The sequence below is a fragment of the Tyto alba genome, unplaced genomic scaffold, assembly GCF_018691265.1.
Source record: "Tyto alba isolate M040663 unplaced genomic scaffold, T.alba_DEE_v4.0 Super-Scaffold_43, whole genome shotgun sequence".
Taxonomy (NCBI): domain Eukaryota; kingdom Metazoa; phylum Chordata; class Aves; order Strigiformes; family Tytonidae; genus Tyto; species Tyto alba.
This window is the reverse complement of record NW_024881319.1, coordinates 887,991-900,822: the sequence shown is the minus strand read 5'-3', so window position 1 is coordinate 900,822 and position 12,832 is coordinate 887,991. Positions and strand designations below refer to the sequence as shown.

The window sequence follows — 12,832 nt, the reverse complement described above, 5'->3', positions numbered from 1 at the left end:
CCCAGCTCAGGGCTGGCTCTTGGCTTTCCCTCCATCAGGACCCACCTCTCTGCCTGTCCTGAGGCTGCAGTGGCTGGGGGCTCCTGCCCCCCAGCTCAGCCCCTGGCCCCGGCCAGACGCACAGCCCTGGAGCAAGGAGCCAAAGCCCCACCTTCCTCTAGGAAAGGCGTCCACCTCCTATCACCTGCTAAGGCCTCGATTCTCTGCCTCCACAACAATTTCCCTGTTGCCCCATGGCTACTCACAGGGACCACGTAGTCAAAGCCAGCGGAGGTCACCTCTGCCTCCAGAGGGTTTCTCTGAGCAGGCCCAGATCTTCCAGGTTTCTCCCACGCAGAAGCTAAAATCAGGAAAGGAGAGCTGAGGTTCTGCATCCCGGGGGCAGCCAGGGTGCGCTGAGGTGGGATCCTGACCCAGAGGTGGGCAGGCGCTGGCCGGGGGGTACCCGCATGCTCACAGCTGCCCTCACTGTCTTCCTGTCCTCCTTCACCTGCTCCTCGGAAGCACAGACCAGGACACTCTGGCAGCACACTGACAGCAGGTTGTGATTTTCCTCCCTGCTCAGAGGTGGCCTCAGCTTGCTGGCCAGAGGAGAAAGGAAGAGAAAACAGAAAGGGGATTTACTAGCCCTCTCCAGAGTGCCTTCAACCACAGCTGGGTTCACCCTAATCGAGGACCTCAAACCCAGCACCCCCAGCCCATGCCAGCGAGCAGGGCCTTCAGCACCAACAACTCCTGCCTCCTCCTAGGCAGCAGGCAAACCCCCACCCCCAGGTTAAGGAAGCCCTGGGGCTCCCCTTCTTTTGGGAGACATCTGAAGTGGGGAATACCCACTCCGCAGCCCCAGCAGCTCCTGGCTCCATGCTCAAGGCCACTGGCTGGGGCACACTGGGGATCCCCAGAGCCCGGGGAACAGACCTCACCTCAACCTCTCCAGGACATGAAACACGTAGTACACCGGGGAGTCCCAGGGCTTCCCCTTTATCCAGTCCCGCAAGTCCCAGAGAGACAAGTGCAGAGTTGGCTCTTGCCTCTGAACAGAGCCCGGTGTTGACAACTCTGTTTCCTGGCACTTCCCACTCAGCAGACCTCGGCCCTCACTGGACAGCACTGGACATGGCCCTGGGCATGAGGGCAAAGCTCTTCCTGCACAGAGCTCCAGGGAGGTGGCAGTGCCTCCCTTCCTGAGGAGATGAGCCCTAAGGACTCTTGTCTCCCTCCTGCCCCGAACCCAAGGTTTTTCTTTTCTTGCCCAAAGAGCCTCAGGCCTCCTCTGCTCTCCCCGATCCTTCCCTAAGGGCTTCTCAGCTCCTCCTGGCACCCCACAGCTCCCCAGCGCCTCGTGGCACGGGCACAGACCCACTCCAGCAGCCACGCCGGGCCCTGCGCAACACCTCACCTTGCTGACCCGGGAAGTGTCTCGCACCTCCTGATCTTGGTGCAAGAGCCAGAGGAGCTGCTCCCAGGCACGCTCGCGGTGCTGCTCCTCACCCAGAAGGACCCCCGTCCTGGTGGCCACCGCCCCAAGGACAGCCTGCTTGTCCTGAAGAGGGAAGGAGAGGCTCTGCTTGGAGGGCTGAAGGTCTGCCTAGTGCTCAGCATCCCCTGAACACTGGCCTGCCCTTCCCGCTGGCAGGGGTTTCCCTTTCCCTTCTGCCCCACGGGAGAAGGGCTCACTCCGGAGGAGAGAGAGCTTCTCCCCATGCTGGTGGCCCAGCCCTCCCTGCAGAAAGGCCCCAGGACTCTGCTGCTTCCCGTCAGGGAGCCCCCTCCCCTCACCCCTCTGCTCACACCCCACTGGGCACAGACAGACCCCCCACTGCGGCCCCAGGCGTGGAAAGCAGCACTTCCCACCTCTTCCTCCTTGCAGTCCATCAAGGATTTCCTTGCAGAGGAAAGCAGGGGAACAGGAGCCATGGGAAGGGACCCAGGAGTTTCTCCATGCAGCACCACCATGTCCTGCCCCCAGAAACCCCAGAAACTCCCCGAGCTTCCCTGGCTCCTCCTACACACACAGCAGTTTGGGATCACCAAGGCCTGACCGCGCTGCGGGCTGACACCCACCATGTTCCCTCTGAGATCACATGGAGGCATCCAAGGCCACCCCAGCCCCTCTTCTAAATAAGTGAGGAACATCTCTGCGCCACTCTGTATTTCCCCCAAAACTGGGGGCAGAGGCAGGCTGCTTTGGTGGCCTCGGAAGAGAACCAGCTCCCCTGGGCTGCTCCCAGGGACGCCGCTGCTCCCTTTTTACTTGGCAGCAAATGACAGCACCCCCGCCCCGCTCAGGCCCCGCTCCCCGAGAGAAGAGTCTGGGGCTGCTCCCTGGGAGCTCAGGTTGCTCCAAAGGCAGCAAACGGACTGCGGTAGCTGCCTGCCAGGAGTCCTGAGCAGCTCTCGGGCATGGACATGCCTCCGACGTCAGCAGAACATTTCGGGTAGGTGCCTTCGAGGACGCTGGGCCTGTGGCGTGATGCTCGTGCCCTGGGACAGGAGGTCTGTGAGCCAGCCCAAGCAGAGAAATGCACTGTGGCACCGAAGGGGCTGGGCTCTGGGGCAGTCTGACAGCTTTGGTGGGACTGCTGGGCTGACACTGGCGTGCTCACCGGGACCTCAGCTCACCGCTCTTGTGTCTTCCCTAAGCACAGCTGTCAGCGCTTTGCTGCCGAGGATTGCCTGTGCGCAGCCTGGTGGGAGCAGGAAAGCCAGGCTGTTACCCATTTTTCTGCAGCGCAGAGTCTCGCCGAGGCTGGCCTGAGCCCTGGGCCCAGTCTGGAGGACCAGGTGGAAGGACTGAACATCACCATGCGCAGAGAGGTGGCGGCAGCAGGAGCCGAGGTGCTGAAGGGCCTTTTGGAAGGCCTTGGCTCAGCTGGCAGGGGCCGGGCACAGAGCGTCTCTCCTGGCTCCGAGGGGACTCCCGCCCGCAGCTTTCTGCCTTGTTCAGGACCCTCAGCTTGGAGGGAGCTCCTGTTGTTTGCTGCGAGTGTGGGAAGAGCCATTCGAGTAGGAGCAGCTCCTGGTGCCCCGGAGCCCCCCGCCCGCTGTGTGCCCCCGCCCTGGGCGTGGCCCCCCCGCGCATCACAAGGGGCACCAGTGGTGTCACGGACACCAGTGTCTCCCGGTGCAGCACTGTGCTGGCGCGGGCAGTGCTGGGGAGAGACGGGCTCTGGCAGGAGCACCCGGCAGGGGACATCGCTGCCCAGCCTCGGAAGGCCTTGCGGGGCCTTGCTCTTCCCCTTGCTGAGCGCTTCCACAGCCCAAGTGTCTGCCTGGCCGCAGCACGATGGGCCAGCTGCCCTCCTGCTTCTCCCGGTGCGTGCCTGCTCTGTCCCTCTGGCACCGGGCACGGCCTGTTCCCGGCAGAGCCGTGTGCCTCACGCCCGCAACCGTGTCCTTTGCAGGGGCGGCTCTGGTGGCAGCCAGCTGGGTGCCCTCGTGTCCCGACGGCATCCCGAGCTCCTCCGCTGCGACTGTGTGGAGGTGACCTGGCGTGGGAGGACGAGGAGGAGAGACCTCCTGCTTTTCCAAGACACCCTTGCTTTTGCCAAGCGCAGGTAAGAAGAGAGGATGGCAGTACTCTCTCTTCCCACCTCCTGCCTCCAATACCAGCCCTCAGGAGACATCTCGCAAAGCCCTCTCGGGCTGGCCACTGCTCCAATGGCCCAGAAAGTCCCAGGGAGGCTTTCTGGGGAGGGTCAGCCACTCAGCAACCAGGGCTACCAGAGTCAGGGGGTGTCCCCGGCAAGGATGTTGCCGATTTGGGTGAGCTGTGAAGCTGGGCAGCCCTTCCCAGGGCTCTGTCAGCTGTAGCGGCTCTCCCAGGGAGGATTGCCGTGGGTGCCCCCCCAGAAGGCAAGCTCACCATCAGCCCCTGCTCTTCCTGGCTGCAGATGTGGCACCAGGTTCTGGCTGCAGCACAGGGTGCGTCTGAGCGAGCTGTGGGTGCTGTGCCAGGAGGAGGCAGCGTGCGGGTGTGCACAAGAAGACGCAGCGTTGGGCCTGGACTGCAGCTGTACCCTCATCCTCGTCTGGCCCACCAGCCTCTGCGGGGTCACTTTCGGGTGAGTCGCGGTGACGTGTCACCCAGGCGTTGGGCTGTCTGGCCCAGTGCTCGCCTTCAGAGCCCATCTGGCTCCTCAGGTCCACGGCACGGGGCGGGGAGGGAAAGCAGAGGCACCGCTTTGCTTGGGCAGCGTTTTGCAGCTCGGCTTCTTTGTGAGCTGAGCCTCTCCCCTCTGGAAACAGCCCGTGCACAAGGTGTGCGCTGTCAAAGGGGTGAGGCAAGGCGTGGGCTGAGGCGGGGGCTGTGTGCAGACAGGCGGTCCCGTTTGCTCCCAGGAAAACCCAGGTGCAGTTCTGGCAGAGCTGGGCTGTCGCTCCCCGCTCTGGAGAAGCCCCATGTCTGCGACAGCGCTCCTCGGCCCAGGGGCATCCCAAAGGCTGCAGAGTTGCAGCATCAAAAGGGACTCCTGGAGAGACGAGGCTGCATGATGAGCAGACCCTCCTTGGCTTTGACTTTGTTCTCCGGAGGGAAAACTGCACAACACCTAGCTGGTGGCAGTGGGGTGTGACACTGGTTCTCCTGTCTCCTGCAGCTCGCAAGAGGTGAAAGAACTCTGGCTGGACGCCATCCTCAGGTAAGCCCTGCTGGAGTAGCAAACCTCTGGTGCCACCGTGGCCGTTGGTGGGATGCTCCAGCTGCAGCTGCAAGGCAGCTCGAGGGTTGGGGCAGAGGTACCCGCACTGCTGGGGCAGCTGCGGGGCAGCACTGCCCGAGCTGCTCAGCCTTGCCTTGGGAAAGTAACGGCAAGTCAAGATCCAGCTGTCGCCACTTGCCCCTTTTCTGCCTGGACTTCTTCTTTGGCTGTTTGGATGCAAATGGTGCTGGACGGGCTGGCAGGGGAGAGGGCAAAGCCAGGCTCAGTGACACGGAGCTCTCCCTTTGTCCATTCCCCGTGCACAGGCAAAGCAGCACAGCCCAGGGAACACGAGTGACCACACTGCCCTCGCTTAATCTCCTTGTGACGGTCTTGGGCCTCTGCAGATCTGTAAGTGTCTAAGTCGTTCCAGCTGGCTCAAGGGAGTGACGCTGCTTTCTAGCACAGACCATCAGAGGAGCGTCTCCCACTTGGCCTTTGTTCTCTTGTCTAGCCGGTGACGATGACTGCCCAGATCATCGAGACGCCGGTTCAGTGCCAGGCAAAAGTAAGCAGTGGCTACCTTTCTCCACCTTGGCATTGTGTATGGGTGGGAGAGGCCTCAGGAGAGGAAGGGCAGCTTTTCTGGGACGGGAAGCCATCAAGACAGAGGCCTCTTTCTCCCTGGCGGGGTTTGGGCAGAAATCTCCAGTGCCGGGGCGGAGAGCACAGACGGGCAGCCCGTGTCCCCTGTGCTCCACGCCAGTGACTGGTAATTCCCAATCAGGAGTAAGCAGAAAAGGAAAGCCTTTATTATTCATTCTTACTCAACCTTACACATGTGTTTTGTCAGTCTTGCCTTCTAAGGATATAGTCAGATTTCCCGTTTGTTATAACAAACAGGGTAGAAAAACACCCACGAATGCTGGAAAGTGCAGCAAATCCTGGACCACCTTCCACTTGCCCCACGGCTAACTGCCATCTCTGTTTGCCACGCCAGTAAAGCCACGTGTCTGGAGATCAGGGCACACTAAAGCAGCAGGAAAGGCTTAGTCTGGCCACTCTCCAGACGCTTGCCAGGCTTACCAAAAATAAAACCAGTACATCAAGGAAGAAGTTCCCCTCTAGCCCACAGGGGTTTTCCTCCTGCGCAGGTGCCATGCGAGCCTGCTTTCCAGCACTTTCTCCTGTGAACGCTTTTTGCAGAAATAGAGGCTGGAGGGACCAGGTGCTGCATATACTGATGTCCTCAGTCATTATGTTGTTTGCCGAGTCGTTCCTCCAGATCAGAGAAGTGACAGCTAAAGCCTGAATGTTTCACAGGCGGCGTTGTCTCGGCAGGAACCTCGCGAACGCCAGCAGACAGAACTGCTGCAGGACGGGAGGAGACCTCCGAGAAGTCGGCAGCTCGGGCGTTTGCTCAGCAGGTCTTTGCTGAGCCTGACCTGGTCCTGAACAACCTTTGTGAGAGCAACCGTTCTAATGACCCCATTGAGAGAGGTTTGTATTATTTTTTTTTTTCTCTTTTTCACATGTGAATGTAGCAATGTAACAGGCAGAATAGCCGTAAAAGGACTTGCCAGTCCTGTTCTGTAGTGTTATGTGTGACAAGGAGAAAGTGTTGGTTGCAGATCTTGGGTAGGGTCTTCTGATGGAAGTGGGAGCTGTGGGGAACTCAGGCCTGTTTGGATTCCAGCATGTAGCAGGGAGTAATGAAGACAGGCAGGCATCCTACCTCCTGCAGAGGGCCATGAGAAGCTGGGAGGATGGGAACCCCGTCTCCTCGTCCGGTCCTTACTGCTGGATGCTGTGCGTGCAGGTGGTGTGATGGGGAGGGGATGTGCAGCCTCCTCCCAGTTCAAAGCTCAATGTGGCCCTGCAGATCCCAGCTGGATCCTTTCCCCAGTAAAGCAGGCAGCAGAAGGGAGCTTTCCTCAGGCTGCTCCTGTGTGGACCCTGATATCTCTGGTGCGGTGTGAAACACCCACCCTGGTCTTAGAGAGGAGCCAGCACCGAGCTGTCGGGTGCTTTTCAAGCCGACCTGCTTCTCGGCATGCCCAGGCACATCCTCAGCTTCTTCCACTGACTTTAGACCTCATGGTCGTGGAGAGTATGAGACAGGGGCAGAGGGAGAATACAAAAACAATCTCGCAGGAACAACCTCATATGAAATAGAATAGGAGCAGCATTAATGCTTCCTGGAAACACACTGCTTATGCTGTTAAAGATGGGAAGTAGAGACGTAGCTGTGAGTTAAAGGTTTCTAGGATAAATTAATCTCAGTCTCTTAAACATGCGGGTCCTTCCAACAGTGAGCATTACAACTGAATTCTCTCCACTTTTCCAGCTGCTTCTAATGGCTTTACTGGGTGTTTTTACATAGTCAGGCCCTCTCTCTCCCCCTGGGCTCTCTAAATAAAGCCATCGACAGAGACAGTGTTCCAGTTATTCCTCTAGTTGCTGCAGCAGAGTGGTGAACATACATGTTCATATTTTGGTCTCTTTCCCACGTGACAGGATGTTTTTGAAGGCAAGGAAGCTCAGCAAATTTAGGTGCTTTAGGTTTTGAGCACAAGCTGTCTCTGTCAGCACTGTTTTACTCACAGCTGTGTTTCACTGTGTGACTATATGCAAAACCCAGCATCAGGACTGATAGATGTATGTATATACATAACAAGGTCATGTTTATGCAGTAAGAAGAGAGGCAAGTTAAGTTCCATGGTATCTAGACTTTGGCAGCTATGAAATAGTGCTGAAGTTGCAAATACAAACGAGTTACACAAAAAGACTAAACTTTCATAAGCTCATCTACATCCTGAGTTGTAGGAATCCTGTTCTTGTGGTCAGCTGGCAGTGTTCCTGTCACAGATATTCCTTGACCTTTTTCCTTTCTCCCATACTGTAATCTTACCATTTAGATAGCCAATGGACAATAAAATGCACACAAGCAGGTTTGAGCTTTATTCTTATAGGAGGAAAAATCTTCAACGGTCTAGTACAAGCAAAATGTTAATAGCAAGGCCAGGAGACCATCCAAAAAGGTATCCGACCACCTGTAATGGCCAGAAATAGCAGACTGGGATGCCATACACCAGGCATGCATGTGGGGCTATTGTGTGGCCCTGTGTAAGGAATGTATATGCTGTCTCAACACACATGTATACATGCATGACGTGGTGTTTCTGTGCTTGCATCCTGTCCCAGTAGAGCAAATATACCTAATCTGCTCTACCCGTCAGCGCTCTGAATGCAGTGGGATATAAGGTCACTGACGTGTCATTGTCCTTGCACACAGTGCAAAGAGCAGAGTTAAACGCGGGCCACTTCCACACCCAAACGTGGGTGCGATGGCTGCACCGCACGGGTGGGACAAAAGAATGTGTTTCTTGAGAAATGCTACCTCTTTCATGGTTAACGCTGCTTCGGTGGCTCTTCTGGGGCTTAAACGTGTGAGCTTTTGCAATCACGTTGTCCCAGCGACAAAACCAGTCAACAGGCATCCCTAGGGAGCTGTCAGCCGGGAGAGCGGCGTTAGGAGAGGTGAGAGGCCGTGTTCGGCTCCTGCCCGCACTGCTGCTAGGCACGGAGTTTCACCGCTTTGGTAGGGTGTTGCTAAGACAGAAGTCCCAATTACCCAGGAGAATCTGTTGCAATTAATATTTTATGGATGGATGCCATGATGTTTTTCTTAGGGATGTTTACCAAATGGGAGAAAATATTTTTCAAGCTCTCCTAGTACCAGTGCTGTTGAGCTCTGCTCTACGCAGAGCTGGCTTGAGCATAAGTAGCACACTTGGAACCGATACTGGCAGTGACCCCTTTAATTTTTAAAATGTTCTTGAAGAGCCTGTAAATAGCCACATGCCTAATTTTAAGCAAAAGTAGTCTCCTGTGCTCAGTTAAGCTTGTGTGTAGCTGTTTTCAGAATTGGGGCCAGCAGGTTAATTTATGCTTTGCAGACACATGCTGGGTCTCAGATGCAGTTCACGCTCTCAGAAAGCTCAGCCTTTGGGGTGGTTCCATTTTCAGGCTCTGCTCACTCTTACCAGCCGTGCCTAGCTCGGCAGCCCTTCCCAGCACTACGCTGCAAGCCAGGCGGCTCAGGGAGAGGCTATTATTAAGCCTCGTTTCCTCAAAAACCTTTTGATAGCGACATCTGGTTATGATGTGTTCTACTTAACCAGAGACGACTCTTGGCTAGGGCTCCTCTTCTCTGTGCCACAGCCAGGACGTGGCTTTGGAAAGCTGCTGGCATCTTTAAAGGGGTGGAATGATATGGGGGCCTGAACACCAGAGGTATGAAATCTGTATGATGTGTTTACCCATTCGGGTCTTGCTTGGAAAATTAGATTTGGGAGGACCGTGATACCAAGAGAGCATTTAGTATCTTAGTCTCTTAGATGGGAGCATTTTGTTTATCAGGAAAAGACTGTGGAAGCTTCAGACATTGTGTCCCACGGTCATTTTGGTTCCCCAAGGAGGAGGGTCACTGACACCTGCATCTGTAGGAATGATATAAATACTCTGTGACACGAAGAGGCTTTGCTGCTTTCCCTCCCTTCCCTTGCAGACTTGCAGGTGGCTCTGATTTGGTTCCAGCTGTGGCTACTTGGGTCTGATCATCAGGGGTGTTGTACTGGCATGGAGTTGATTAGCGGTGGTGAAACTGGGCCCCTGGGATTACCCTTTGCACGAGCTGGGCTGTGCATTTCAGCACTCAGCTCGGCCGAGGAATATCTGGGCTGGGCTGAACGAGAGGCACAGAGAAACAGGGGCTGATCCCAACGCTGGCACATGGGGAGGCTGGGAAAGTGTTGGGTTAAATCCGAACAGGGCTGATCCTCAGACCGCTTGCTAAGAGCTGCCAGAAGGTGAGGGTGGTTGGTGGATGTCTCACCCTCTTTAAGGCTGTGAAGACACGGGTCCCGGTATGGAGGGGTGCAAGACGTCCCCACCGAGTCCTAACATGGCTTCTGTAGCATCAGGGGTTCGTGTCCAGATGTTTCTCCTGCTCCTCTGGAAGTGCCAGTTCTGAAGCCATGTTGAAAATCCAGTGCTTGCCCTTAGGGATGGTTGAAAATTCATGCAACTTCTAAAGTTCACCCAGCACGCACAAAGGGAGAATGCTTGTGATTTGCTGTTATTTGGAAAACAGTCTTTGTGTTCTACTTTCCATCATGTTTCCAATCTTCCCTTTTCCTTTCCAGGGAGTGAAGCCAATTTCATCTCTCCAAGCAGCACAGGCACTATTTCAGCGCATGAAGTCCCCATGTCTGCTGCTGGAAGCAAAAGATCTTTCTCTCTCGAGTAAGCACAGCAGTTTTTTCCGGGATAGTGCAAGTGTTGCTAGTGCAGAGGTAGATGACTAGGTCTGGTCTTGCAGCTAATACATACAGCATCAGTATTGTGAGTGTTAAAACAGTTTGGGTAACACTATGCTCTCAGGCAACACTAACACAGATGAGAACTGTGATACGAGAAAGAAACAAAAAAAGAGCTGTATTTGGAGGAAAAAAAAAAAAAAAAAGAAGGTTTTTTAGTTCTAAAAGTTTTTGTTGTAAAAGTATTTTAAAGTTAAATGTCTCATTTGATGGCATGGCACTGAAACCAAGGACAGCAGATAGTAAACTCTGCACGACAGCCACAAACCAGCTGTTTCCTCAAGGATGTTGATTTGCCAGAGGAGCACTTGTGAGGACACTGGGGAGCCCCAAATGAGTCAAGCTTTGTATCGGTCTATGGGAAGTCTCTTTTTGGCAGGACTGAAGACCTCTAGGAGTGATGTTCTGTGACGGTTTGGGTTTCTTCCCTTTCCAGGCGATCAGGGAGATACATTTCTTGTGGTGACAACCACGGCATTGAGCCACAAAACCAAGAGCAGTACTTGAGTCATCTGCAGCAGAAAGAAGTTACAGTACAGCATTTGAAAACAAAGCTGAAGGAGTCTGAGAGCAAACTTCAGGAAAGGTATATCACTTCAGAAACCAGAGTTAGAACGATTTACTCAGGAGCGTTTGGGGTGGGAATCCAGGACCTTTTTCCTCATTTTCTGACCATGTAAAGATTTCATGAAGAAATTTGAAATATGATCAGACTGATTAGTTGTTTCAGGTTTCATCGTGATGCTCAGTGCATACGTACCGTGCGGCTTAGTTAAGAATACAGCTGTTTGTCTCTTTTCCCTTTTTTGAACTTGCCCAATAGAATATTTTTAAAGGTAGTTTTTTACCAGGCTGATTTAGCACTGAGACCTTTTCTACATCAAGCGGTTTTTACCTGCAAGCATGTATTTGCTCCATCTCCTGTTCCACCTCGCTCAGAGACAGATGGCTACCAAGTCCCCCTTCTCCCCTAGGGAAAGAAAAGCTCTTACACACACCAGCGTGCCCACTGGTGGTTTTGCCCCTTGGGGACTGAATGGTTCACAACAGCCCTTTGTATGGACGCGAAGCGAAGCAGTGACACACAACCCAGGCGGGCACAGAGCGGGCTCTGCACGGAGCCCCAGGGCCAGAGGCCCAGGGAGCTCTTGGTCCCGCTCGCATCGCCCGACCTCCGCATCTGCGCGGGCTGGATCTCACGTGGGGGCCCCCTCTCCCCACTCCTCGCAGGCCAAGGCAGCAGCCCCTGGCCCCACACGGGGCTGGGTGGGTGCAAAGCAAGGCGGGGGCTGCAGCCCCGAGCCGTCCTGTGCCCGAGGCCCGTGTTGGCTCTGGCTGCAGGTGCCGAGCTGCTGGCAGGCACGGGGGACGCTGGGCAGCCGCTTCCCATCGCCTCCAGGGCGAGGCAGGAGGCCAGACGGCAAGCGCTGCACTCTTTCACTGCCGTCCACAGCACTGCCACTGCATTTTGCTTTTGCTGCAGGGAAACAGAAATAGAAGAGCTCAAGGCTCAGCTGGCACGGATGAAGGAAGACTGGGTTGAGGAAGAGTGTAAGCATGTGGAGCTGGAGCTGCACTTCTGGGAAGCGAGAAGGGAAAGTCACGAACTCAGCAGGCTGTTGAAAGCATGAGAAACAGCTTGGCTGAGAAAGCAAAAAATTCAGAAATACTTCATAGCATAAGCATTGCAAACAAGAAACTGGAAGCTTTGTGCAGGGCCTGGGGATGGCTCAGAAGAGCTCTGTGAGAGATGAGCAGTGCCTGGAGTCCCGTGGGACTCAGAGGGGAAGCCGTTAGCGTTGTGTGCCACGATGCCAGGCAGCCTCACCACGGAGGACCAAGCTCTGGAGGAGGTGGCAGGCAGTGGGCTGCTTCTTAATGAGGACACCGCTAACGGGACTGACTCATTTGAAGAGCATTTGACCGCCACAACTTCTGGGTCGAGCGATCCAGCTCCCTCCAGTTCTGCTGTGTATCAAGAGATGCTTGAAAATGTTCTGGATGAAAAACCAACTTCTTCTCAGGAGGAGGAGAAAATCAGCAAGGTGATGGTGGAACAGGCCATCCCAACTGACCTGGTGCCATGGAGCCTAGATGTGGAGTAGCTCATTCAGAACATCTTCAGAGCTCGAGATGCCTGCCCTCTAATCCCACCTGCTTCACTGAAGGAATGGGTGAAATTTCTCTTGGAAGCGTCCGTGATTCTGCCCCTAGTGGACTTAACTCCAAGTGATCCAAACTCTGCCGTCCTCTTGTCTCCTATGGAGTCTCCATGCAGGAAGGTGGAGCATAAAGTTAATAAAAACCGTTATGTGAAAGAACTTGATTTTGCAGAACCTCATCATGCTGAAGCTTTTGGCTATGTCAATACCCTTCTCAGACAGCTTGAGTATTTCACTAGTCTTGTGCGTATACAGGGACTGTAACCGAAAATGTACGTTGCTGGGAGTCTTGAAACACCTTACAACAATAAGTACAGGCGTGGATACGCTCTGAATATTAAGACCTGCCTCATCCTTGTGACGCCCAGGTTCTTAATTACTTGTGCTGCCACAAAGATCCAGGACGGTTCCTTAAGCATTGTATTAAGGAAGGGAAGGGAAATCTAACAGACAAGTTGTCTCTGTCTCTCTCTTTCTCTATTCTCCTTTCTTTAACAAATTGTAACTAGCTCCAAGTAAGCATGGGACTTGTTTACCTAGTTAAGAAGTTGCCATTGAGTATTTGTATCTAACCCCTTGCCATGTCTTTTGTATTAAGAAATTGTTAAACGGGTTGGCTGGTGGTGTTTCACCTCAATTCAGTACGAGA

General features: G+C 54.6%; 1 pseudogene; it reads left to right on the top strand.

The window, feature by feature from the left end:
- The first annotated feature begins 2,403 nt into the window (after nucleotides 1-2,403).
- On the top strand, nucleotides 2,404-12,447 carry LOC122154664 (annotated as a pseudogene).
- The last annotated feature ends 385 nt before the right edge of the window (nucleotides 12,448-12,832 follow it).